At 39.4% G+C, this 24,982-nt stretch overlaps 1 pseudogene across 1 annotated transcript in view; it reads right to left on the bottom strand.

Moving 5' to 3' along the window:
• The window catches only part of LOC309973445 (ADP-ribose glycohydrolase MACROD2-like), a 794,489-nt pseudogene that overhangs the window by 601,756 nt on the left and 167,751 nt on the right, over positions 1-24,982 (bottom strand). The gene's annotated exons all lie outside the window — the stretch shown is intronic.

The following is a 24,982-nucleotide window of genomic DNA, read 5'->3' on the forward strand; positions in this document are numbered from 1 at the left end:
GTCAGATTTTTTTTTTTCTACAAAAATTGGAACATATGTTGTGTTATATCTTCTGAGGCTACCTTTTTTCACGCACTAGATCTTGGAGAACTTTCGATGTCAGTGTACGATGATCTAATGTCTACATACTATTCTAGGCGTGGAAACTATGTTTACTTAACATGATAAACATGTGGGTTGTTTGTAAATACTACTATAATAACCCTGCCATAAGCATTCTTGACGATGCCTCTGTGTACCTAATATATTCTGGTAGGGTATATTCCTTGATAAAAATTAACTTGTTTAACCATTGAGTTAAAGGAAAAGTTTAAAATTTTGAAGATACAGTCCTTCCAGGACCCTCCTCAAATACGCAAATCCACTAATGCTCAAGTCATTTGCATAAAATGGTGTAGTATTTGCATATATCCTAATCACACCTTCCCATACACTTTAAATCATCTCTAGATTACTTATAATACCTAATACAATGTAAATGCAATGTAAATAGTTGTAAATACGATGTAAATTGCTATGTAAATAGTCGTTGGTCCATAACAAAGTCAAGTTTTGCTTTTTTGGAACTTTCTGGAATTTTTTTTTTTTAATATTTTTGATCTGCAGTTGGTTGAATCTGTAGATCAGAAACCCATGGGTACAGAGGGCTGACTGTACTGACAAACTGCTCTCTCCAAAATATTTTTTCAGTGTAAAATCTCTCCAACAGTTAGAGAAGAGTCAATAATTCCAATTTTTTTCCCCATTACATGGGTGAATAGAGCAAAAGGATGCTGTCTCTTTAACAAATTGCACAGGAAAATGCAGATACTATCAGTGCACTCCCAACCCCAAAGCTAAATAACCTGAAGGCCAAGGTCATTTAAAGGAGCCTGTGAATGAGATCATGTGGAAACGGCCAGAGTAGTGTTTGGAGTGCGTGGTGCAGGTTCACCCAGGCACCATAATTATAAGCAATAACTTTGTTTTCTTCATTATACCTTGGAAATAGCTGTCATAAAGTCATTTATTGCCAGCTGGTTTTGTGTTTATAACTACAACTCCACGTACTATAAAACAAACTATTACATAGCCATGAATATTCACAGTCCTCTTCTAAACTTTATATTTTCCAAAAAGACAGCTGGATTGCTTCCACCATGAATTTATTAGGATGCAGAATGTCAGAACCAGCAAAGGGAACATACTTGCCTTTTGCCTGAGCTTTCTCGAGTGACTGGGAGGAATGTTTTACTGGAAACTATACATATGTGAAAAGGAGAGCAAATCCCCATAAACCCAATGAACCCAAAAGAAGGTGCATTCTGTTCCAACATGTCTACATCTGTAAACTCCCTTTACACAGAAGCAACGGGAAGAAACAAAAGTTTAAAAAAAGGAAAGCAAACAAAAACCCTTCTCATATTAATAGCAAACTAGTTGTGCAATGTGGAAGCTCCTACTGAAACAAAATATTCCTAACATGATGTTTTTTTCCCCATAACTCTAATCACCTCGATTTTTGGAACTATCTGCTCCCACATCTTCTTCATAATTAAGTACATGTACTAGGCTCATTTTGCATCCCTGGCACTGAGAGGTGGTGGGTGTGAGGGGATGCCCTTAGGTGACCTTTTCCTGGGTAGAGCTGGGGAAGTTGAGATAACAGTCAATCATCTCAGATCCCCTGAGAAGTAAATTACCCACTGAGACTGAAAGGCCCAAAGCTCACAGCCATCGCGAGGCCTGCCTGTTTCTGCACAGAGGGGCCTTCCTGGCTGACAAGGGGGCCAGAATGACAAGGAGGCGCCCTATACACATAGTACTGAGGGACCAGAGCCCCGCTGGAAAGAGCGCAGGGCTGTAGGTGGAGCTCTGGAGGACTTAGGGGCCCTGGAGATTTCCTCAGCGTGTCTGGGACACCGTCAGTGTCCTGTCCTTTACCAACCCTGCCAGAGGCAAGCCCCACACACAGCAGCTGTCACAGCGATGCCCTCGGGCTGCCGGGCGCTTTGCCAATGCACTCAGAGCTCCCGGGATCTGCAATCAAATGCCTCCAGGGCAGCCCTTAACCAATCAATGTCTGATGGGTGGGGTGTAGAGGGTAATGGATACTCCTGCATCTCTGCCCTGGAGGGGACAAAGCTGAGGTGTGACCTGCATCATCTGAGGAGCATCACCCTGGGACTTTGCAGTCACCTGGGACACAGCCTGACATCCATCCTTCCCTTCCAGTCTCAGTCTTCACATCTCACCTGTTTTTTTTCTTGGGATTATCCTAACAAATCCCTTTCCCCCAGATCCTCATCCCAGAGACTGCTTTGGGGGAACCAGCGCAGACATTTGCTATTGTTAGTAAGGTTGATGCGGCTGCAGTAGAACTTCTAAAGTGAAATAAACCTGACAGGTGATTTTGGGAGAATCTCAGAGGAAACAGAGCCCATGGTCACTTCTGGTCAGTCTTGGTAAGAGAGAGAAGTGAAAGCAGGTGAATCCTTGTAAAGAAGCAAGAGGGAAGAGAGAGCATCCTTAAGATCACGAGTAACTTGAACAATAGAGACCTGGCTCGAAACCAAGGAGCGGCTGTCAGGGACAGACAACCGGAGGGGATTCAGAGAGTGACCATGCAGGGAGGAGGCAGCGGTCCTGGGACTTTCTGTCTTCCATGCCTGGGGCAAGGCCCCATAAAGAATGTGCACCATGTAAACTTCTGTTAAACAAACCCAAGTAGGGGTTATTATCTATTCTTGACTTTGAGTCAATCCTTGGCTTCCTTAATAATAAGTTGCATCTCCATGTTTTTCTTAATTAGAAAGTTGAAGAAGTGACTTCCAAAGGAAACAGTTAAGAAAATCCATTACCAACAAACAACCACAAAACAAGAAACACAGATGGTCTCATAGAGGAGCAGCCCAAAGCCTTGACACACTTGGGTGGTGAGGTGATATTTTCTAAGAGTCTATGCATGGATTGGGCACAACGGAGAGAATAACTCAACCATTTCTCAGCCAACCTGTGCTTCCACTCTTCTTCCAAGACTCCCTAAGGATCTGTTAATAAACTGAACGGCTGTGAGAAGGGAGAGAGATAATACACAGTCAACAATATTTACCAAAAGACCATGGAAAAGGATACCAGGATGTCCAGTAGCTTCAGCTATCAGGTTCTCCTCCTCTCGTGGCTTAAGCAAATATATGGAAATAAAGATACCGTCTAATAAATTCTAAAGCTCCCCGGTTGTTTTTACATGGGCTTTGCTGTCTTTCATAACAACAGAGAAGCCTGAGGGGAAGCAATATTATTATCATCCCCTGATGGAGTGAGAAAGCTACCCAAAGTCACACAGTGACTAAGAGGAAAAGCTCAGACAGAAGCCCTTATCTTTTGACTCAAAATTCTAAGCACTTTCCACTGCAGAACAGAGTAAGTAAGGTCAACAGAGAAGGGGGAGGTGATGAGAGAAGAATCCGCCTTGAACATCCCCGGTCCTTGAGGAAGGGCTGGTTAGAGATGAGAGCTCTTTTTCGACATCAACACAGTATGAAAACACTTCTAGGCCCTGGCTACCAGAACTCAACAGTATTAAATCTGCCATCACACTGAAGATTAGTGCCACAGTGTTAACTGAAAATTAGGACACTTTGAGAACCACTGTGTTATTCTGTTCTAACCAATGCCTTTTTCCCCACCGTTGCACCAGACAACTGTAGCCCAGGCTGCATCCTCCTCATATCCAACACAGACTCGCTCCCCTGGGATGTGCTGAGCTCCTTGCTTTTCTGTGCTTACTAACCTGTCACAGAACACATTATTAGACAGGGAGCAGATTGCTAGATTACCAACACATATGCAGGTTTCCTGCCTGTAGATTTTTTTGACAGCTCTGTTCCATCTCTTAAAATGTCAGCATGTTCTCTTCACAAATTGGGCAATTCCACTTCAACCCCTCCATAATTTCATGGTGTGAACTTGAAATCACCACATAGAAAAAGAGATGGTTTTCCACATGAATACAGGCACTTTTACACTCAATTAATTGTGCAAACACCTGACTCCCTCTCGTATTTATGGGAGTTGGGTGAGACTCTCTTGACAGTTGCTTGGGGTCTACAGCGTGGTTTGTAAAGAATGAGGACTTTAAGTAAAAATAATTATGATTATGCAGCTTGAATCAATATGTAAAGGTAATACATTCTTCTTTCCTTAGTCACAAAGGAAGACATTAGTCAAGCCTGATACACACTTTATATTTAACAAGGGAACTCATTAGGGGATAATGACTAAGAAAGAGGTGTCTAAAGGACACACCCTGTAGGAATGACTAAAGGAAAGGAAAGCAAGAAAGGAAAAGGAAAAGGAAATTGACTACAGTCATAATTCCCAATTTCAAGAACTGTTACTCATGGCCTGAAAATGACTGTGCTTTGTGGACCATCGATCACTGTGAAGACTTTTATCAACCAAATTCTATTATGGAAATGAGCAAAAATAACAAGACGGGGAGCAGCCAGTCTGCAAGGAGATGTCTGACAGCTCAGGCCGCAGGAGGTGAGTTATTTGTACACATTTCCCAGTGATCACTGCATTAATCCAACCAGAATCATCCCAGAACCACAAGGAAGGAAGCAGGCAGCTGGCCTTTTGCCGTGTACACGGAGGGTCAGTGTTGGCTCCTGTACTGGGAGATGAACAAACCAAGTTGTGCAGAGTGTGACACACCTGTGAGTTACTAAAAAATAGTTTAGATTAAATTTTGTTCAACTCTCAGGGAGTTGACTTAGTGTATGCACTAAGTCATCATTCCTGTTAGAGAGGCAATGAGGAACTCACACAGGTATAGGTGGATAGATGCATGGATGGATGGATGGGATGAGGGTGGCAGGATGGAAGGATAGATAGATGAAAGGATGCTTGGGATAATTCTTGATTTAGGGATAGTAGCTTGATTCAGCTACCACTAGCTCTGGTAGACTTTGACTTCATTGAAAGTTTGATTTCACAAAGTAAAGGACTTGATTTTTAACCACAACGTTATAATCGCATCTTTCTTAAGGACAAACAAAATAAAAACCACCCATAACGGGTTGTAACTCTGTCTCAGATAGAACTTATTGCAGCCAAGAGTTATACTCCTTTCGAGTGTGTGAAAGGATTTCTGCCCACGGTTTTTCCTCTCCCTCCATGTTACAGTTTCTTTGGGGAGGGATTTGTTGAAAGTGGGACACATCCTCAACATGGAAAAAATAGTTTCATTAGTAACAGATGTCACTGAGGAATGTTTTTGAGGACACAGTAAGAAGCCAATGATTCTGCACTAGAGATCTATTTCCCCCGAGTTACAAAGAGCTGTCCAAGGTTCCTTCACCCTATGAAATGCATTCCTGTCTCAACCAACATTTTGTCATGTGATCTCTAGCTCATATCTAATTGCAGAAACTACAAATGATGCCTTTTTGGCACACTTCCCACTTCTGTACTGGTTTTCAGTGTTCTGCTAGAAGCACAGATATCCCAAAGGTGCTACTGTTCCTGGTACTTGTCTGTTCCCACTAGCCCATGCATTGCTCCTTTCTCCGTCATCTCTGATAGGCTCACCCAGGCTCCACCTGAACTTCGCCTAGGATGGGGAGTTCACTGGCTCAGAAAGTACATGGACCAGTGCTCCTCAAATGTCAATGTGTATCTGCTCACCTGAACATCTTTTTTTCTTCTTTTTAAATTTTTATTGCAGCATAGTTGCTTTATAATATTGTGTTAGTTTCTGCTGTACAGCTAAGTGAATCAGCTATATGTATACATATATTCCCTCTTTTTCTGGATTTCCTTCCCATTTAGGTCACCACAGAGCATTAAGTAGAGTTCCCAGTGCTATACAGTAGGTTCTCATTAGTTATCTATTTTATACATAGTAGTGTGTATATGTCCATCCCAATCTCCCAATTCATCCCACCTGAACATCTTGCTAAAGTGAAAACTTGGATTCAGTAGATCTGGGGCAGGCTGAGATTATGCATTTCTAACAGTCTCACAGGTGATGGTAATATTGCTGGTCTGTGTATATTGACAGTGGCAAGGAACTAGACAATAATACCATTTCAAGTGCTACTTTTCAAGATAACACTGCATGAGTTGAAACCTGAGGAAAACAGGGAGGAAATTACTGTTCCCACGTAATACATGGGTACCTGAAGTGGCAGATCTTCCAAAGCTACACAGAAGTTAGTAATAAATCAGGAAGAGGTCAGATGATGAAGCCCATGCTCTTCCCCCAACCCTTGTACTTTCCCACAAAATTGCTCTGTTCAAACACCCAGCTCCTCTCATCCTGACAAATACACTTATCCTTCTTCTCACATGAACAGAATGTCAACATTAGAGTCTCAGTTATTTCCTGGTGGGACTATTTTGTTTCTATCTGTCCATGTCACTTCTATATTTTAGACCCACAGTCAAAGTATTCCAATTTGGACTAGAATAGTCCTGAAACATTACTGTGTAGACAAATGACTGGGGCAACTTTTTAAAAATGCAGGCTCTGATTCAGTAGGTCTGGGCTGAGGTCTTAGCTTCTGCATTTTAACAGCTCCCAGAAGATACCTATGCTGCTGATCTTGGGACTACAGTCTGAGTAGCAAGAGTTCAGACCATTACTCACTGAAATTTCACACTGATCCCTCTTCTCATTTTACCTCTATATCAGTAAAACCCATTATGGTGCAAATGACAGGAAACTTAACTCCAAGTTGCACTCAAAATGAAAAAATATATATAATTTTTTATAATTTAAACATTTCAGTGATATGTGTAGCTTCAGATAAGGCTTGATCCAGCTTCTCAGTGATATCTCCAACTACTATAGTAAGTGACTGCTTGATTGGGGCTCATTTGCTGATGTGAACCACATGTGTGTACATATGCAGTAGTTGTGAATATGCTACCTGATGAGGAAGAAGTCATGTAGTATGTCAGGTGCTTTTTTTCCCACTAAGACAGAAGTTGAGGTGTCCCTTCTTGTCAAAATTGCAAATGGATACTTTCTTGGGTTGGGAAGAATGCCCTGTGGAATGATTTCTGAGACTATTTCTGCTCTAAAGGCTATGATTTAGGGATCTGAGAAAGTTCTAAGAACTTGGTCAAAATTAGAAGGCATGGATGATTCAGGACTAAGAAAAATACCCATGACATAGGAATTCTCATGTCTTGCCTTCAGATTGAAACATAAGCCCCGAGTTAATTTATAATTTTCAAAATGCTCCACTAAAGCTTCTCTGAACTCTCACCCCAATATTTAATAATCCTCCCCAATCACATGTAAATGTTCCCCTTTGTGCCATTTCCTCCTCTTCTACTACCTCTGCCTCCACTCTTTCCTTGTTTTGATTTGGTACAGTGGAGGCATCCTTAACAAGGCACGTTGGACCACTCTTACAGGACTGGAGCTCCTAATCAATAGCTTCAGAAAAGTTAGGAAGGGGAAGGAAAGACAAGAGTCTCTTTTCTTTCGTTATGGTGCACTTTCCTTAGTCCAGTTACTCTAGTCTTTCCATTCAGAATTCCAAAGTGTCTGGAATCTTGACCCTCATTTTCATTCATTTTTTATGTGGAGCAAAACTTGCAAAAAAAATTTTATATTCCTATAGGAAATGTCATGACATTTTGCTTTCTGCAGTGAATGCACAAGCTTGCAAGATTATGTTGATCTGATGGTGACTCTGCTGTCACATTCAGGAACTGAAATGATAGAAGAAAAATGCAAATACGGTCACTAAATGAAATCGAGGAAAGGTACTTGTTTATAGTTATGGATCTTTATTCTGTTTTTCTCCTCTTGAATGATAATATACAGTATTTTCTAGTCACTTGTGGTAAGGGATATTTTTGGAAAATTATTAGGAATTCAGATGTGAACATCTTTGGGTACATTTTGTTAGGGAGATTTTTAAGTATGTAATTTTATGATATTTTATGAGCTTTTATAAATGGGTCATTTGTCCAGATAAGAAATTTAGTTATAGAATGAACATAGAGTTATATTTGGATCTTAATTACACAGGCCAGAACCACTGGCAAAGTCATTAGACATAATAATTCCTAAGTTTCCCAGAAGAATGGACTGATCAGGGGGTGATCTCACTGGGGCCATTTTCTGGCTTTAAGAGGCCTGAAATTTTACTCTGAGGTTTCTCCATAATTTAAACGACATAGTGTCTGTGCTAAGATCTCAGACAGCTGTCAATTTCCAGTTGGAAAACAGAGTCTGGGTCTACAAAGGCCCCACAACTTCAGAAAATTGATGAAGGTGTCTGGATAAATCAATCAAATGGAAATGATTTTAGACAAAAGTTTTCTTTAACCTACACTGTGCTGATGCTTTGTTCACTTAGCCCATATGCTTTGATGTTTTAGTTACTACATTTTGATTGATTGACAAGACATGGCGCGGTCAAAAGGCAATACATACAGGGTATTAATTAACTCTATTAAGTGGGCTGAATTGTCTTCCCTTGATCTTTTCTCCCCTTATTTCAGTTTTTTTTTAAATCCCCTCAAACTTGCTTAAACTCTTCTCCACAGGTCAATTGTCTCATTAACACAAATAAAATTATAGGTTGTTCTGAGGCTCCAACTGGTAGCAACAACTAATATTATTTACAGCTCTTTTTCCAACAGCAGTTGCACCCTTGGGAACATAATGAGAAACTAATTACCACTGATTTAGCATCTGAACTTTTCAGGCATTCTTTGTCAACCACTAGATAGCTATAGCATTAGGAACAATGGAGGAGGCAGGGAGGAGAATATTCAAAGGTGCTGAGAACCTACATGCAGCCACAGGTGTATCAAGAGGCACAAGAATACCCACAGCAGCAGCCAGCATAGACACTTCCAACACCACTCCCATGATGCTTTGCAGCATCCAGGATTAGCCCTTCTGGACCTGTCCTCTTGTAGACTGGGATTCCATTTCAGCAAGTAGTAGATGGGCTTTATGGGTTGGAAAATGAAGGATGAGCTAGTGATAAACATTGGTGTTTCCCATTCGGCCATATTTTTCTCACAGCTCCATATGGGGTCAAAAAATTCAGTTGTAGTCAAAGCACAAAATCATCACAGTTTTTAGATATAGTGTGAAACACTAGCTAAGTAATTTGGGGACAGTTCTAATACGAACTTACTAGACTAAATGTCATTGTGATGTATGAGGAAATTGGATTTTTCTATAATATTTATTCAAACTCATGTGATCATAGTTTTATCCTACACTTTCAAGAAACTTTAATAAAACATCCATAGCAAGATGTAGTTTTTCAAAATTTACCTGAGAAGGGGGATGAGATGGGGGGATGTGGAACAGGATTTTCGAAATCTGAATTTTTTTTTCATTATCAGACAAAATCAGTTCTGGCAAATTTTTAAAGTAAGCCATTTAACAAAGTAAAAGAAGCAATACTATATATGAAGAATATTAAGATTCTCTTTACTAAAACTTCAGACTAACAACCACAGGAAATTTCAAATTGATGAAATATTTTTCCAAGAAAGGCAAGTCATGATTTCTAAAGAGTTTCTGTTTTGGAATATTGTCCAGGTTGTGATTTGGTCTGTGTGTGTGTGTGTGCGTGTGTGTGTGTGTGTGTGTGTGTGTGTGTGTGTGTGTGTGTGTGTATACCCTGGAGGCAATTAGTTAAGTACCCTAATCAGGTATTCACCCTCCACAGATGGCTACATCAACCATATCAGCTATCAATATTGAACAGTAGAGGGTTAGTTAACAAGGAACAGAGATATTAGAAGTAATTCTTTATTGGTAAGATGAGATATGATAGTTAGCCAGAGAAATTGTATGGGCACCATCACCTTTGTATGAGACATCCATGAGAATCTGGCAAGGTCAACCACCTAAAAGCTTGAGAGTCACGCCGAGGTCCACAGCTCTAACTGATGTTACAATCACACACTGAATGGACGAGTCCACGGCCTCATCTACCTTCAGGATTGGCTGCTCAAAATGACCTTTTTTAGACTAGATGACTATTGTTGTGACTGCTTGCTAATGGATGTTTGTACGCGCGACAGAATTCAGCCTGAGAAGTGCCTGCATTGTAACATAGAGCTTGATATGGATGCGAAAATGTTCCCTTCCTTCTATTTTTCGCCCCTACCAGAGGCCAGTAATATTTGACAAATGGACTTAACAATTGTTGATGAAGCTAAAGGTTGTGGGCAGAAACACAGAAACAAAGGTGGAGTGGGTGCTGGAGGGTCTGACTCAGGAGCAGGCAGGAGATCCCCAAACAGATGGTGTTCCCCAAATACACCCAAGAACAGTAACTCGTTAATGCAGGGGAGACCTGATTTTTTTCCTTTTCAATCTAGTTACAAAATATACTATCAGCTCAAAAATTAATGCTACCATACAGTATATTTCTCCTTATCAAGATCCATTTGATGGCAGTAAGAACTAGAAAGCTAGAGATATTCAACAGTTGTATTTAGGGGAAGGCTCTGGTCTGGATGAAAATTTTCTTCCATTACATTTATTCATGTCTGTTGGTTAAGAATTTTCTCTTGTTTACAAGTATCTTTACTATTTCCCAATTATTTTTATTTACCTATTTTCAATCTTTCTGAGAAATTAAAAGAAAAAAAGAATGCATTTTTTTTAAAGAAAATAATGAGAGGAAAAAGAAGAACAGACCCAGACCAAGACAAAACATGGGGGCCAGATATTAACAGCCAATTTAATAATCCCAAGTTCCAAGGTTGCACCCTGATTTGTTTCCTTAGCTCAACCAGTTGTCACTATATGTAGTTTGGTGTGTAGCAAATTACGCTGATGCTCTACCCATGGCACGTTAAAGTTCACTGTTGTTCCCTTGCATGACAGTGCCTTCTCATCGCAAGCCCCTGTGACTCTCTGGCCAGGATGGGTGAAGAAAAGAAGGTGACAGGTATCAGGTGGGGCAATTCTGAGATGTACGTACCCCATGCAATCTGCCCATATTAAGCACATGCTTTAAATAAGCCATCTTTATTCTCCCAGAAACGTGAACAAATAGCCCTTTCCCTTTATTGCTATTTCCGCATTCTATTGCCACACCCTTGTTCTGCTGCTTGGAAGAATTACAGACTGCAGCCTTGTGACTCCTGGAACTGCATATAATCACTATTCAAGAGGAAAAATGAATTGCAAAATGAAAACCTTCCCTGCAACTTAATATACAGAAAATAAAGGCAAGGAAGTACACAAGTGAAATCTTAGGGGAGCTTGACGCCTAATCACGGTAATTAACCAGAAGAATCATGTATGGGTATCATGCATCATTTGGTCCTGAGTAGAGGTTATATTGTTGCACAAAGGCTCAAAGATTGTCCATGTGTACAAAGTTGATCTATATCCCAAACCAGAACTGGTTTCCATGGAAGCTTTAAAATAATGATAATAATAATAATAAATTGATTTTGTTACAGCTTTATCAGTTGTAGGTAAGGAAAGGTAGACAAGAAACGAGGCCAAATGTATTAATATTGGGACAGTTAACAAGCAAAGGAGATATCAGAGATAATCCCTTACTGGCAAAATGAGTGGTGTGCAAGATATGTAGTTAGAATTGAAGAAACAAAAATTCCCTGAACTGCTGATCTGGTGGCGAGTATTTGAGACCAAAGAAACTTCCCTGAAGCAGAATAGATAAAATGACACCATTTTCACAAACCAACTTGCTTCACCTTTGAAGAAATTCTCTCAGATTTCCTTCGTCCTCAAAGATAATAGAAACACGACTCTCAGACAAATATTTACAAGTCTTGGCACCACAGAGCTCTCTCCTCCCTGTAATGTCTTGTGTATTTATACGGAGGCACGCTCACTGCCGCTGAAAGATGTCGTCTCTGGAGGGGAAGGGCCAGAGGTCATCTTTAATGCGGTTTTATTCCACTGATCTCAGTGGCTGTACAGGAGGGAGAGCTTTCATTTAGGGAGGTCTTTACTCCGATTCACTTCTGGTATGTTCTCGTGCTTTGCCCCTTCATGGTTTTAAGGTCAAAAGTAAGATGAGAAGATGCGGCTTGCCTAAAGCAGTGAATAACAAAGAGAGACTTAAAAAGCCAAGAACTGTTATAGAAACATGTATTTTATTAGGTCTTGTACAAAAAGCTAGCAAATACCACCAAGGCTGTGAGCTATAATCAGATAAATGATATCAAATACTCTGAGGACTTCAACTGCGCAGCCAGACCTGTCATCTGGCCGGACTGGGAGGTTAAGCTGAGGTTTGTCATAAACTCTGCGGAAGAGGGCATTTGTGTCTAAATCCTACATTCTCCACGAAGACATTCTGCCTATGGCATTGCAGGGTTGATTTTTTTAATTCCCTTAAAATAAACTTCTAGTTTCAAATTCATGAGATTCTTGAAATCTTCTATAATTCCTACATATTTCCTGCCTTGCACTGCCTAGAAGTTTTTTTGTTGTTGTTGTTTGTTTTTTCTGGTGTTTCTTTGTTTTTAATTCAGCAAATTTAAATGGCCACACTGCGTCCCATGTCTTAATGGAATATTTGGAGGTATGACTGTTCTGAAGCTGGATTTTGGGGTATCAGACACTGGGCTGAGAGATCTTTGGTTCTCGCTGTCGCTAATTAGCTGTGAGACCTTGAGGAAACCTCTTCTGTTTCCCTGGGCCTCATGGAAAATGAGGAAGGCATACCGGCTAATACGTAAACTTCTTTTCTAGTCTGATGTCCTGTGACTCTAATAAGCACAGATAACCATCCTTGAGCACTTACCACGTGCTATGCAGTATTCCAAAAGTACTGTATGGATTACTCAATTTTCACCACAAGTCTATAAGGTAGGTACTACTTTTGTTATTGACCCCATTTCATGAATGAGAAAACTGAGGTTCAGTGTCTCATGTAAGATCGCACAGCCAGTGACTGGACAAGCTAGGATGGACAAGGCGCTCTGCCTCTAAAGGATGCCCTCTTTTATTTTTTTTTAAAGGTATCTATATGCTACCTTTTGTTTTTAAATTTTTTTTAAGTTTAATTGAAGTATAGTTGACTTGAAATGTTGTGTTAATTTCTTCTGTACAACAAAGTGACTCAGTTATACACATCTACACACACACGTATATATATTCTTTATCATATTCTTTTCCATTATGGTTTGTCACAGGATATTGAATATAGTTCCCTGTGCTCTATAGCAGGACCTTGCTGTTTATCCGTTAGCAGAGGACGCCCTCTTTACCACCAGGCTAGTCTGCCTCTAGAGTCACCTCTGACCTCCTTCATGCTGTCCCAAGCGTAAAAAGCCCACAGCTGCATAGTGTCTCAGCAGGTTCCCACAAAAGCAGACACTGAAACCAGGATTTTGGAAAAGGTGTTTTATCTGGGAGATGATTTCAGAAGTACCTTGAGGTAGACCGACGCGTGAGACAAGGGAGAGAGGAAAGCAGCAAACGTACACGAATGAAGGGGTTACTAGTCTGGGCGACCGGCACTCTTTCCTGCAGGGGGTGCTCTGAGGAAGTGCACAGAACACAACTTGGCGTTTTCCATTGAGCGGTGATGGGGAGAGGGTATTTCCCTGACTAGCTCCCATCCTGATGGGCTAACTCTCTGAACTTCTGGCCTGCCTGCACTTGAGCCAAACACACCCTCTCGGCCAGAGAACTCTCCAGGCCTGAAATGCAGGCCGCCTTGAACAGTACAGAAACCGGGTTGTAACATCCCTGGTAGGCTGAGTGGCAAGGGCAAGGCACTGACAGCATCTGCCAGGCGTGGCCGGGAAGTGCAGCAGCCAGGACACATGCGTAGGCCATCTGGCTCTAGTCCTTGGCCTGTGAACAGGCAAATCACCTATGCTGACAACTGTGTAGGCTCAGGAGTTACTAAGGGGAAAAACAGCCTTGCTCAAGCCCCTCTAAGGGTCTCTCTGCCAACCCGGCTTATGCCTGATGGGAGGCAAGAATCCCGACCCATTGTCTTGTTTGGTTTAATTCGATATTCGACACATCCCATGATTTATGGGAGTCCCAGGATACTTAATGAGTTCGATCTGTGCCTTGAACTAAAGGCATCTCCCCGTGCTCAGCCGCTATCGATTAAAAATAAATGCTGGCTTTGTTTATTCTGGACAATTTGTTTGTCTTCTCTACAAATGTTCCATTAGGTATGAGGCTCATTTTTAGTTCAGTTGCCAAGACTAGTAAAATTTGGATAAGTGCAAAATGAAACATGCCTGCACTTTCTGCCCAAGTTGAAGGCGTTTAAAAAAATATTTTAAGCAAAACTTTTCATCTTCTTTTAATTAAAGAATAAAACCCAGTTTGATCTTCTTACTCTGTAAGACAACACTTCACCAGTAAAAGACATTCCCCAAGGACTCTAATAAAAAGAGCAAATACATCCTTATAATATGATTAATCCATATTAAAGATTCTCTTATGAAAGAAGATCAGTGAGACTCATTTGGAAGCATTCTTAGCTTGGAGCCAGGAGGTCAAGGGTTGTTACTATTTGACATTTATAGACCTGGTAGCAGAAGATGGTGAAATATTTGAACGAGCAAATTGGATATGACCTAACAGCCCAATAAAACAATGCTGGCCACCTGCGCTGAGCTTTGCCATCATTTAGTCATCTTATACTCACATTACATTGCAGGTGATTCAAATGTAAATGATAACTGTAACATCAAACCACCTCAGCAGGTCCTGGGAGGATAAGATGACCAAAAGCTGGCAACTTAAGGGAAGAAGGGTGCAGCAGTGAATAGACCTCTCAATGCCGGAGGGGACTAACCTCTCCTTTCAGAACTCAGATTCTCTTGGGTAGATCATAGGCCACTCTTTGTGTTCACTCATTAAGCTTATCATCATAGACTCGTTGAGACCTCACTGTACCAGACACTGAGAAGCGCTGAACTTATTTGCGTGAGCAAAAGCATGCAGGCCCCTACTCTCAACAACTTCAAAATCTGACAGGAAAAGATAATTAAATGAAGGAACTACACTGGTGTGAAAGTGCAAGTGTAAAAGTTTGCGGGAAGGAAAAATGTAAGACAAGAGAGTGTGCAGTTGGCAATGTGACCTGATTATGAAGGTCAGGGTGGAAAGATTTCCCTGAGGCCATGACACGGGAGCTAAGATCTGTAAGGTGAGGAGGAATTAACTAGATCAAGTGTAAGGGAACAGCATTCCTAGGGAAGGGAATGTATGTGCAAAGGCCCTGCGCTGGGGAAGGCAACAGGAGCTAGAATGGGCTGGAGCTCAGACTCCATGAGAAGCATGGCACACAATGAGGGCAGAAAGACTTAATTAGGGGTTTTTGCTGTTATCCTAAGCAGAATCTCATTTGGGAGTATCTTCCTGTCGCTGCTGGAGGCTGCTCCACACGGATGCGCTGGTTCTATTGTAAGTCTCCTTTGTGCCGTATGAGGTGTTTGAGGGCTGAGACAAGACCATATTTGTTTCTGCCTTTTCTGAACTTAGCATCATAACTGGCTCAATCAGTCTCCTCTTAAATTTTATTGAGATAAAAATAACATACCATAAAATTCACCAATTTTAAAGTGTGCAATTTAGTGGTTGTTAGTATATTCACAAACTTGTTATAAACTTCACCACTATCTATTCCATAACACTTCCTTCACTCAAAAAAGCCCTGCTATTCGTTAGCAGTCACCCCCCATTCTCCTCTCGTCTTGTGCCTGACCTATGTTCTGTCTTTGGATTTGCCTATTCTGGACACTTAATGTAAATGCAGTCATACAGTATATGACCTTTCGTATTCGGATTCCTAAATTTAGCATACTATTTTTCTGGCTGAACCACATTGTACCATGAATCAGTACTTCATTCATTTTTATGATAATAATATTCCATCAGAATGGAACAATATCCCACTGTATGAACATACCACATTTTGCTTCTATCTGTTCATCAGGTGGTAGACATTTAGGTTGTTTTCACTTTTTAGTTATTATGAATAATGGTGCTATGGCATTCACGTAAAAGTTTTTGTGTGAATACCTGTCTTCAATGATTTCAGTTAAATGTAGGATTAGAATCGCTCAGTTATACGGTAACTCTGTGTTTAACTTTTTAGGGAACTTCCACACTGTTTTCCATAGCAGTCTGCCTCATTTTGTTATCCCACCAGTAATGTACAAAAGTTCTAGTTTTTCCACATCGTTCCCAACACGTATTGGATGCTATTTTGATTATAGATATCCTACTAGGTGTGAAATGTTATCTCATTTTGGTTTTGATTTGCATTTTCCTAACGATGCTAAGCATCTTTTCATGTTCTTAGTGGCCATTTGTGTATCACTGAATAAATGTTTATTGAAGTCATTTGCCCATTTTTTTAAAAATTGTGTGGTTTGTCTTTTTGTTGTTGAATTGGAGGAATGGATACTAGAACCCTTATCAGTTTTATGAATTGCCAATATTTTATCGCAGTCTATGAGTTGTTTTCTAATTTCTTGACATTGTCCTTGGATGCATAAAAAATTTGCAATTTTAGTGAAGTCCAATTTATTTATTGTTTATTTTGTTGCTTGTGCTTTTGGTGTTATATTTAAGAAACTCTGTTCTAATCCAACATCACAAGATTCATACCTATGTTTCCTTTTAAGTGTTTTATACTTTTAGCTCTTATATTTAGGTCTCAAATCTATTTGGAGTTTTTTTGTTTGTATAGGGTGTGAGGAAGGGGTCCAAATTCATTCTTTTGCATGTGGTTATTCATTTACCCCAGCACCTTTTGTTGAACAGGGTATTTTTTCTCCATTGAATTGTCTTGCACCTTTGTGAAAAATTAATTGACCATATACATATATGTGTTACTTCTGGATTCTCAATTGTATTGTTTATCTATATATATCCTTATGCCACTACTACACTGACTTGATTACTGTAACTGTGCAGTAAATATTAAAATTGGGAAATCTGAATCCTCCAACTTTATCCTTCTTTTTGAAAAGATTGTTTTGGCTTTTTGAGTTATCTCGGTATTCTATATGAATTTTAGGAATAGCTTTTCCATTTCTAAAAAAAAAAGGCAGTTGGAATTTTGATAGTGATAACACTGAATCTGTAAATCACTTTGGGGAGTATTGTCATCTTAACAATATTAGGTCTTCCGATCAATGAACATGGGATGTCTTTCCATTTATGAACTCTTCTTTAATTAATCTTAATAATGTTGATCCACCAGAGGGCAGAAAGCAGAAGCAAGAACTACAATTCTGCAGCCTGTGGAAGGAAAACCACATTCACAGAAAGATAGACAAAATGAAAAGGCAGAGCACTTTGTACCAGATGAAGGAACAAGATAAAACCCCAGGAAAACAACTAAATGAAGTGGAGATAGCCAACCTTCCAGAAAAAGATTTCAGAATAATGACAGTGAAGATGATCCAGGACCTCGGAAAAAGAATGGAGGCAAAGACTGAGAAGATGCAAGAAATGTTTATCAAAGACTTAGAAGAATGAAAGAACAAACACCTAGAAGAGTTAAAGAACAAACAAACAGAGATGAACAATACAATAACTGGTATGAAAAATACACTAGAAGGAATGAATAGCAGAAAAACCGAGACAGAAGAATGCATGTGATCTGGAAGATAGAATGGTGGAATTCACTGCCATGGAAGAGAATAAAGAAAACAGAATGAAAAGAAATGAAGACAGCATAAGAGACCTCTGGGACAACATTAAATGCAACAACATTCACATTATAGGGGTCCCAGAAGGAGAAGAGAGAGAGAAAGGACCCAAGGAAATATTTGAAGAGATTATAGTCAAAAACTTCCCTAACATGGGAAAGGAAATAGCCACACAAGTCCAGGAAGCGCAGAGAGTCCCAGGCAGGATAAACCCAAGGAGAAACACGCCGAGACACATAGTAATCAAATTGACAAAAATTAAAGACAAAAAAAATTATTAAAAGCAACAAGGGAAAAATGACAACATACAAGGGAACTCCCACAAGGTTAACAGCTGTTTTCTCAGCAGAACCTCTACAAACCAAAAGGATCAGCACAATATATTTAAAGTGATGAAAGGGAGGAAACTGCAACCAGGATTACTCTAGCTGGCAAGGATCTCATTCAGATTTGACGGAAAAACCAAAAGCTTTACAGATAAGCAAAAGCTAGGAGAATTCAGCACCACCAAACCAGCTCTACAACAAATGCTAAAGAAACTTCTCTAAGCGGGAAACAAAAGAGAAGAAAAAGATCTGCAAAACCAAACCCATAACAATTAAGAAAATGGGAAGAGGAACATAAATATCAATAATTACCTTAAACGTGAATGGATTAAATGCTCCAACCAAAAGACACAGGCTCGCTGGATGGATACAAAAACAAGACCCATATATATGCTGTCTACAAGAGACCCACATCAGACCTACGGACACATACAGACTGAAAGGGAGGGGATGGAAAAAGATATTCCATGCAAATGGAAATCAAAAGAAAGCTGGAGTAGCAATGTTCGTATCAGAAAAAAATAGACTTTAAAATAAAGAATGTTACAAGAGACAAGGAAGGACACCACATAATGATCAAGGGATCAATCCAAGAAGAAGATATACAATTATAAATATATATGCACCCAATATAGGAGCACCTCAATACATAAGGCAACTGCTAACAGCTATAAAAGAGGAAATCGACAGTAACACAAGAATAGTGGGGGACTTTAACACCTCACTTACACCAAAGGACAGATCGTCCAAACAGAAAATTAATAAGCAAACACAAGCTTTAAATGACACAGTAGATGAGATAGATTTAATTGATATTTATAGAACATTCCATCCAAAAACAGAAGATTACACTTTCTTCTCAAGTGTGCACGGAACATTCTCCAGGATAGATCACACCCTGGGTCAAATCAAGCCTCAATAAATTGAAGAAAATTGAAATCATATCAAGCATCTTTTCTGACCACAACTCTATGAGATTAGAAACCTATTACAGGGAAAAAAAAGTAAAAAACAGAAATACATGGAGGGTAAACAATACGTTACTAAATAACCAAGAGATCACTGAAGAAATCAAAGAGGAAATTAAAAAATACCCAGAGGGCTTCCCTGGTGGCGCAGTGGTTGAGAGTCTGCCTGCCGATGCAAGGGACACGGGTTCGTGCCCCGGTCCAGGAAGATCCCACATACCGCGGAGCGGCTAGGCTCGTGAGCCATGGCCGCTGAGCCTGCGCGTCCAGAACCTGTGCTCCGAACCAGGAGAGGCCACAACAGTGAGAGGCCCACGTACCGCAAAAAAAAAAAAAAAAAAAAAAAATACCTAGAGACAAATGACAATGAAAACACGATGATCCAAAACCTATGGGATGTAGCAAAAGCAGTTCTAAAAGGGAAGTTTATAGCAATACAAGCTTACCTCAAGAAACAAGAAAAATCTCAAATAAACAATCTAACATTACACCTAAAGGAACTAGAGAAAGAAAAACAAACAAAACCCAAAGTTAGTAGAAGGAAAGAAATCAAAGAGATCAGAGCAGAAATAAATGAAATAGAAACAAAGAAAACAATAGTAAAGATCTATAAAACTAAAAGCTGGTTCTTTGAGGAGATAAACAAAATTGATATGTGTCAATTTGACTGGGCCACGATACCCAGCTGTGTGGTCAAACACTAGTTCGTATGATGTGTGAAGGTGTTTTTTAGATGGCATTAATATTTTTAACAGTAGACTTGGAGTAAAGGGGATTACCTTCTGTAATATGGATGAACTTCATCCAATCAACTGAAGGCCTTCAGAGAAAACAAAGGTCCTCCAAAGAAGACAGAATTCTGTCTTTAGTTTACTTTTGGATTCCAGCTGCAACATGAGCTCTTTCCTGGGTCTCCAACCTGCTAACTAGCCTTGCAGATTTTGGAACTATGGACTTGGCAGCCTTCAACAATGGTAGGAGCCAATTCCTTAAGACTTTCCCTCTCTCTCTTTCTGTATGTGTGTAATGTATATATAATAATAATATATATATATATATATATATATTCCTATTGCTTCTGATTCTCTGGAGGACCCTGACTAATGCACTCATATTATTATAGAAGGAGTAGCTGTGTGCTCCACTAAAGTCCAATCCTTTTACCAGAGACATGCCAGCATTTCTTCCCTCTGTCTCCTATGTCATCAGTTTCTGTTTTGTTATGTTTTGCTGCTGGATTATTGGCTTTATTTCTCATCCTAAAATATCACTTTTTCTGTTCTCCTTGGAGAAATGGCTGATTCCAGATCTGGGGCAGGAAGTGTACAAGATAAGCCTGCAACATCTTGTCACACCAGAGAGCAAAGAGGCTATCAAAAACTATTAGAATCATGTTTAAAAGACTTGAGAGTCCATTTGAATAGGCTGTTATTGGGCCAACAATGGGTCAATTGTAGTATTTATAATAATATGTGCAATGGATTGGAACACACAAAACATGTTAAATCCATGTGCGTTTTTCTTAATGGTATTTAAATGTAAAATTACTGGTCACTTTTGAAGATTACTAAGGAATGAACTCACTACTTTGAAAACTGGTAAATAAAGTATGAGGCATTTTTCTTGCCTTTCCTGTTGGAGATGTAACTCTGAGTAACCTAATAGCTGATGAAGGGAAGTTTTTCTTTATAGATGATTGCAAACAATAAATAAAGAAGGAATGATAGAATTAGAATATCACCATTTTGCAATTCTTCATAAGTTAATGGTGTATGTGTATGTACGTGTATTTGTGTGTATGTATATATATATATGTATACATAGATATATACACAAATATGTCTGTATATTTACGTATGTGTGGGTGCATGCATCTGTATTCTGGATCTCCTTTAGCCATGTATATCAGATACAGGCTACATAGGGGACAGAAGAACATGTTAAATGACACTAATGATGTCATTAGCAAAATCTCAACTATGAGCTACTCTACACAACAAACAATTACAAGAACAAAGGAAGGAAGGAAGGAAGAGAAAGAGACAGAAGGAGAGAAATGGAGAGGAGACTCATAGATTAAGTAGATCTAAGATAGAATAATGGTCATCTCTGGCAGGAGACACGTAGGTTAAGAGGGGATATGAGGAAATCTGGGGTGTTGACTATGTTCTATATTTTGATCTGAATGGCAGTTTTACAAAAATTCATTGAGTTGTAAACCTTAGATTAGTGTATTTTTCTCTCTATGTATTTTATATCTCAATGAAAATTTGAGAGAGAGAGAAAGAATAACTTAAAAGACATACCATCTACATGCAACACATGGACCTTATTTGGATCTTTTTTAAACAAATAAACAAAACCAACGAGACAACTGAAAACATGTGAACTACGACTGAATATCTGTTTGTGTTCATGTACTATGAACATGTTTCTCAGTAGTGTTTTCATCTTTGGGAGGTACACTTGGAAGTATTCATGGATGGAATGATAAGGTATCCAGCAAATGAGACACGATGCTGAGGAGGGTTACGCACAAAGATTCCAATTGTCCGGGAAGAGCGAGGCCTGATGAGGGGAGACTGCGCATCCTAGGCCACATCTTTGGTCAGTGAGGTGAGTGTGTACAAGGTTGGTAGATAGCAGACAAGGTAGTTCAATTACATAAATATCAAAGGAACAGAGTTTTTACAGACAGGTGGAATAGTAGCTTTCTGAAGTACCCAGAAGAGATCAACTTCCCCTCTTGCCCCATAGGTTGGAGTAGGTAAGAAATAAATAGCACCTTGCATGCCTGATCCTGCTGTAAATGTCAAACACATCCTGTTCCCTAGTATAGTATCTTAAACACTTAACATCTATTGGTTTATTAATTACAATTTGCTTTAAAATGTGTCCTCTTATCTACACAGCAGCATCAAAAATAATCTTGCCAATTAGATTCCCTTTAACTATAACATAAAATACTGAATAAACATATTGAGGAAGGATCAAATCAAATAAATAAGTTAAATGTATTTTTATATAAATCAAAATATTGTTAATACATTTCTGTCAAGATATTCCCACCCCAAAAAAAATGAATTATTCTAAAAATAAATACACCAGGGTTCTCTATAGTGTGTCTACCATACTTTCAAGCACTATGAAGATGAAAATACTCTACTGTAGTGCGAGTTGGAGCTCCTTGAAATTTCCAAATAGCTATGTCCACCCAATAGTATCAAATCTGAGACATGCCCATGTAAGTCCTGGGAGGGCATATTGAATGAATGAGAATTGTTCTTATTCCCCTTCTTGTTCTATTGACCTACATGTTCTTTTGTAGGTATTATTATAATAGCTAATATGATTGACTTAAACAAAAATGAGTTTATTTTTCTCTCATACCAGATGAAGTTGGTTCCACAAATTCATCAGTGCCCTGGGATTGTTCTTGTTCTTGTCTGCCACCCTTAGGGCGGGTCTTCCATCCCAATGGTCTCCACCTCCAGTCTCAACTGCTGAGTTCCAAAGGGAAAAGGAAGGAGGGGCATTCCACATTTCAAGAAACAAAAATGTGCTAGAAATCTCCAGCAAACTTCCACTTCAATTGCATAGCCCAGAACCATGGCAATCACACCTAGCTGAAAATGAGTCTGGGAAACATGTTTGGATTTTTTTTTTTTTTTAAATAGCTGGGTAAACTGCCATCCCAAATAAAATTGGGTTTATTATTAATGAAGAAGTAAACGTGGATATTACATCTAAAACTAACAGAGTCTGCCATAGTTATATAATACAGATACACACTTACACACTTAGGTATGCAAAACTACTAAAGATTGAACTATAAAAATATTAGAACAGAAACTATTTCTCTTTTTGCCTCTAGGTATGAGTATTACAAATCTATTAAGAGGACCTGCCTTGGGATATTAGTTTATAGTGCTCTTGTATTTATCTCATAATATTTAAGTATCTCATGGCTTTCATACACATTGGGGATTATTCTCAATTTTCAAAGACTAAGATACCTAATTAAAGCAAAAGGCCTTACTCAATCACATCAAATTATACCCTTTGGTAGGGGGGGTAAAGAAGATGTAATGGAGAAGGACATACATGCAGTATCAAATTAGTTCTATTTTTGCATTTCTTTTTTCTTTGTTCTTCCCCCATTTCCTAAATACATCTTCCCAGAAGGACTACCCTGCACTCACTCTTCTGGGCTTCATTCCTCGCAACTATTTACATATTCATGCTTTTCAATTTTGAAGCCTTTTGAAACATCCCAGAAAAATATTTGATCTCAAAGATATGAAAGCAAAGATTTCATATTCAACCATCCCTATGAATCCACTAGTCTTTACAGATTTACGACATTCTCAGAGCATTAATAGAGAAATTTTCACAATTTTATTATTTAAAATATTTATAGTTTTCAATTATGCAAGTAATGGGCAATTGCATTGCATTTATTATGGGTCTAATTCTTGCCAGTCAGTGTGCTTACTATGTAGGCAGTTTATAAAATGGAAAGGATATACACAGTCAAGTTTATCTTTTATCTTCCTCTAATTTTATCGAAACTTCAACCAGCTAGTTTCCAAGGATAGATATCTATAGTACCATCCACTCAGTCCCACAACCCAGTGAAGAGAACCTTAGGAAATGTAATTGATCCACCTTGACCCATAACATCTGTGAGGCTTGGACCACTGCTGAGAGCTTGAACTACATTTCTCTTGTCAAGGGAGGTTACTAAAACCTGGAAAATGCCCAAAGGAGTGTGAGGTGATGAAAGGTCCAGAAGGGAAGCACAGCTTGGAAAATATCCAGCAGAACACAGGCAAAGTTTACCGTCTCAAAAATAATACATTATATTTAGGAAATGTAAAGCTCTTGGTATCCAGAGACTTCACAAAGCCCTTGCTATTTCCAGGCTTGCAGGAGGCCCTGACCAGTTGTTGGTCTGTATCTCAACCATCTACCTTTGAGAACATTCTCTCAAGGTTTCCATCTGTCAGCTGGGTCACCTCTGTCTGTCTCTCAACTCTACCTGGTGGATCCTGTGCCTACAATTTCCCTATTGTTATCTGTAATCAGCCTCAAAGCCCTTGGTTATTCTTGCTGATAATTTATTAACAGGCATGTACTCTATATTCCTAGTTCTATTCTAAAAGCTTTACAAATATTAACCAATTTAATCCTCATAACAATCTTATGGAGTAGTTACAATTATCCCCATTTTTCAGATGAGGAAAATGGAGAGGTCAGGTACTTTGCCCAATATCATCTAGCTAGTCAATGGTGGGTCTGAGATTGCACCCAGGCTTTTTGGCTCCAGGCTTTAACCACCGAACAATCATACCCCATGTCATTGGAATAAGGGGGCTTGACTTTGGAGGTCATGTTGTCAAATTTTACTGATGAAGAAATTCCTATGAAAGTCCCTGTGAATGATGGTTGGTCAACTTTGACTTGGATTCCTTCTTCCCTGAGGTTAAGAAGCCCTCCAGATCTGTTACCCAAGTCACCAGTGGTGAATCTAATCTCATGTGACTGGCTTCATGCTAAACAAAGAGGACAAGTGTATGCCGAGATCTTTAGCATAGGCACCACACTGCTGCTTTTTCCCTTTCCTCTCTCAGGCGGCACAAATGAGAGACCTGCCATGAATACCTCTGTATCCTGTTAGCCAATGCCACCCGGTAAAATCTGGAGGCAAACCAGTAGAGTTTTAACTCTTGCTAAACCGAGTCACTTCCGTGTTTCGCAGAGCATGCTGAAAAATTCCAAACACAAACATTTTATTTTACTTGGAATGGAACAGAATAAATAACCAAAGCCAACCTGTATGACGGCATCTCAAAATAATGGAGAGAAAACCCAGAACAAAGGAACTTTCATCCTTTTCCCCACTCAGCCGCTAACTGCCCTCAGAAGCTTCCTCGTTCCTTATTTTTGTGCTGAAGCGAATCCTGCCGACCCAGCTTCCCTCACAAGATCAATTTCAATCCAAAGACATGTACTGACTTCCCATTGGAT

This window comes from Leucopleurus acutus (genome assembly GCF_964270905.1).
Source record: "Leucopleurus acutus genome assembly, chromosome: 16".
Taxonomy (NCBI): Eukaryota; Metazoa; Chordata; class Mammalia; order Artiodactyla; family Delphinidae; genus Leucopleurus; species Leucopleurus acutus.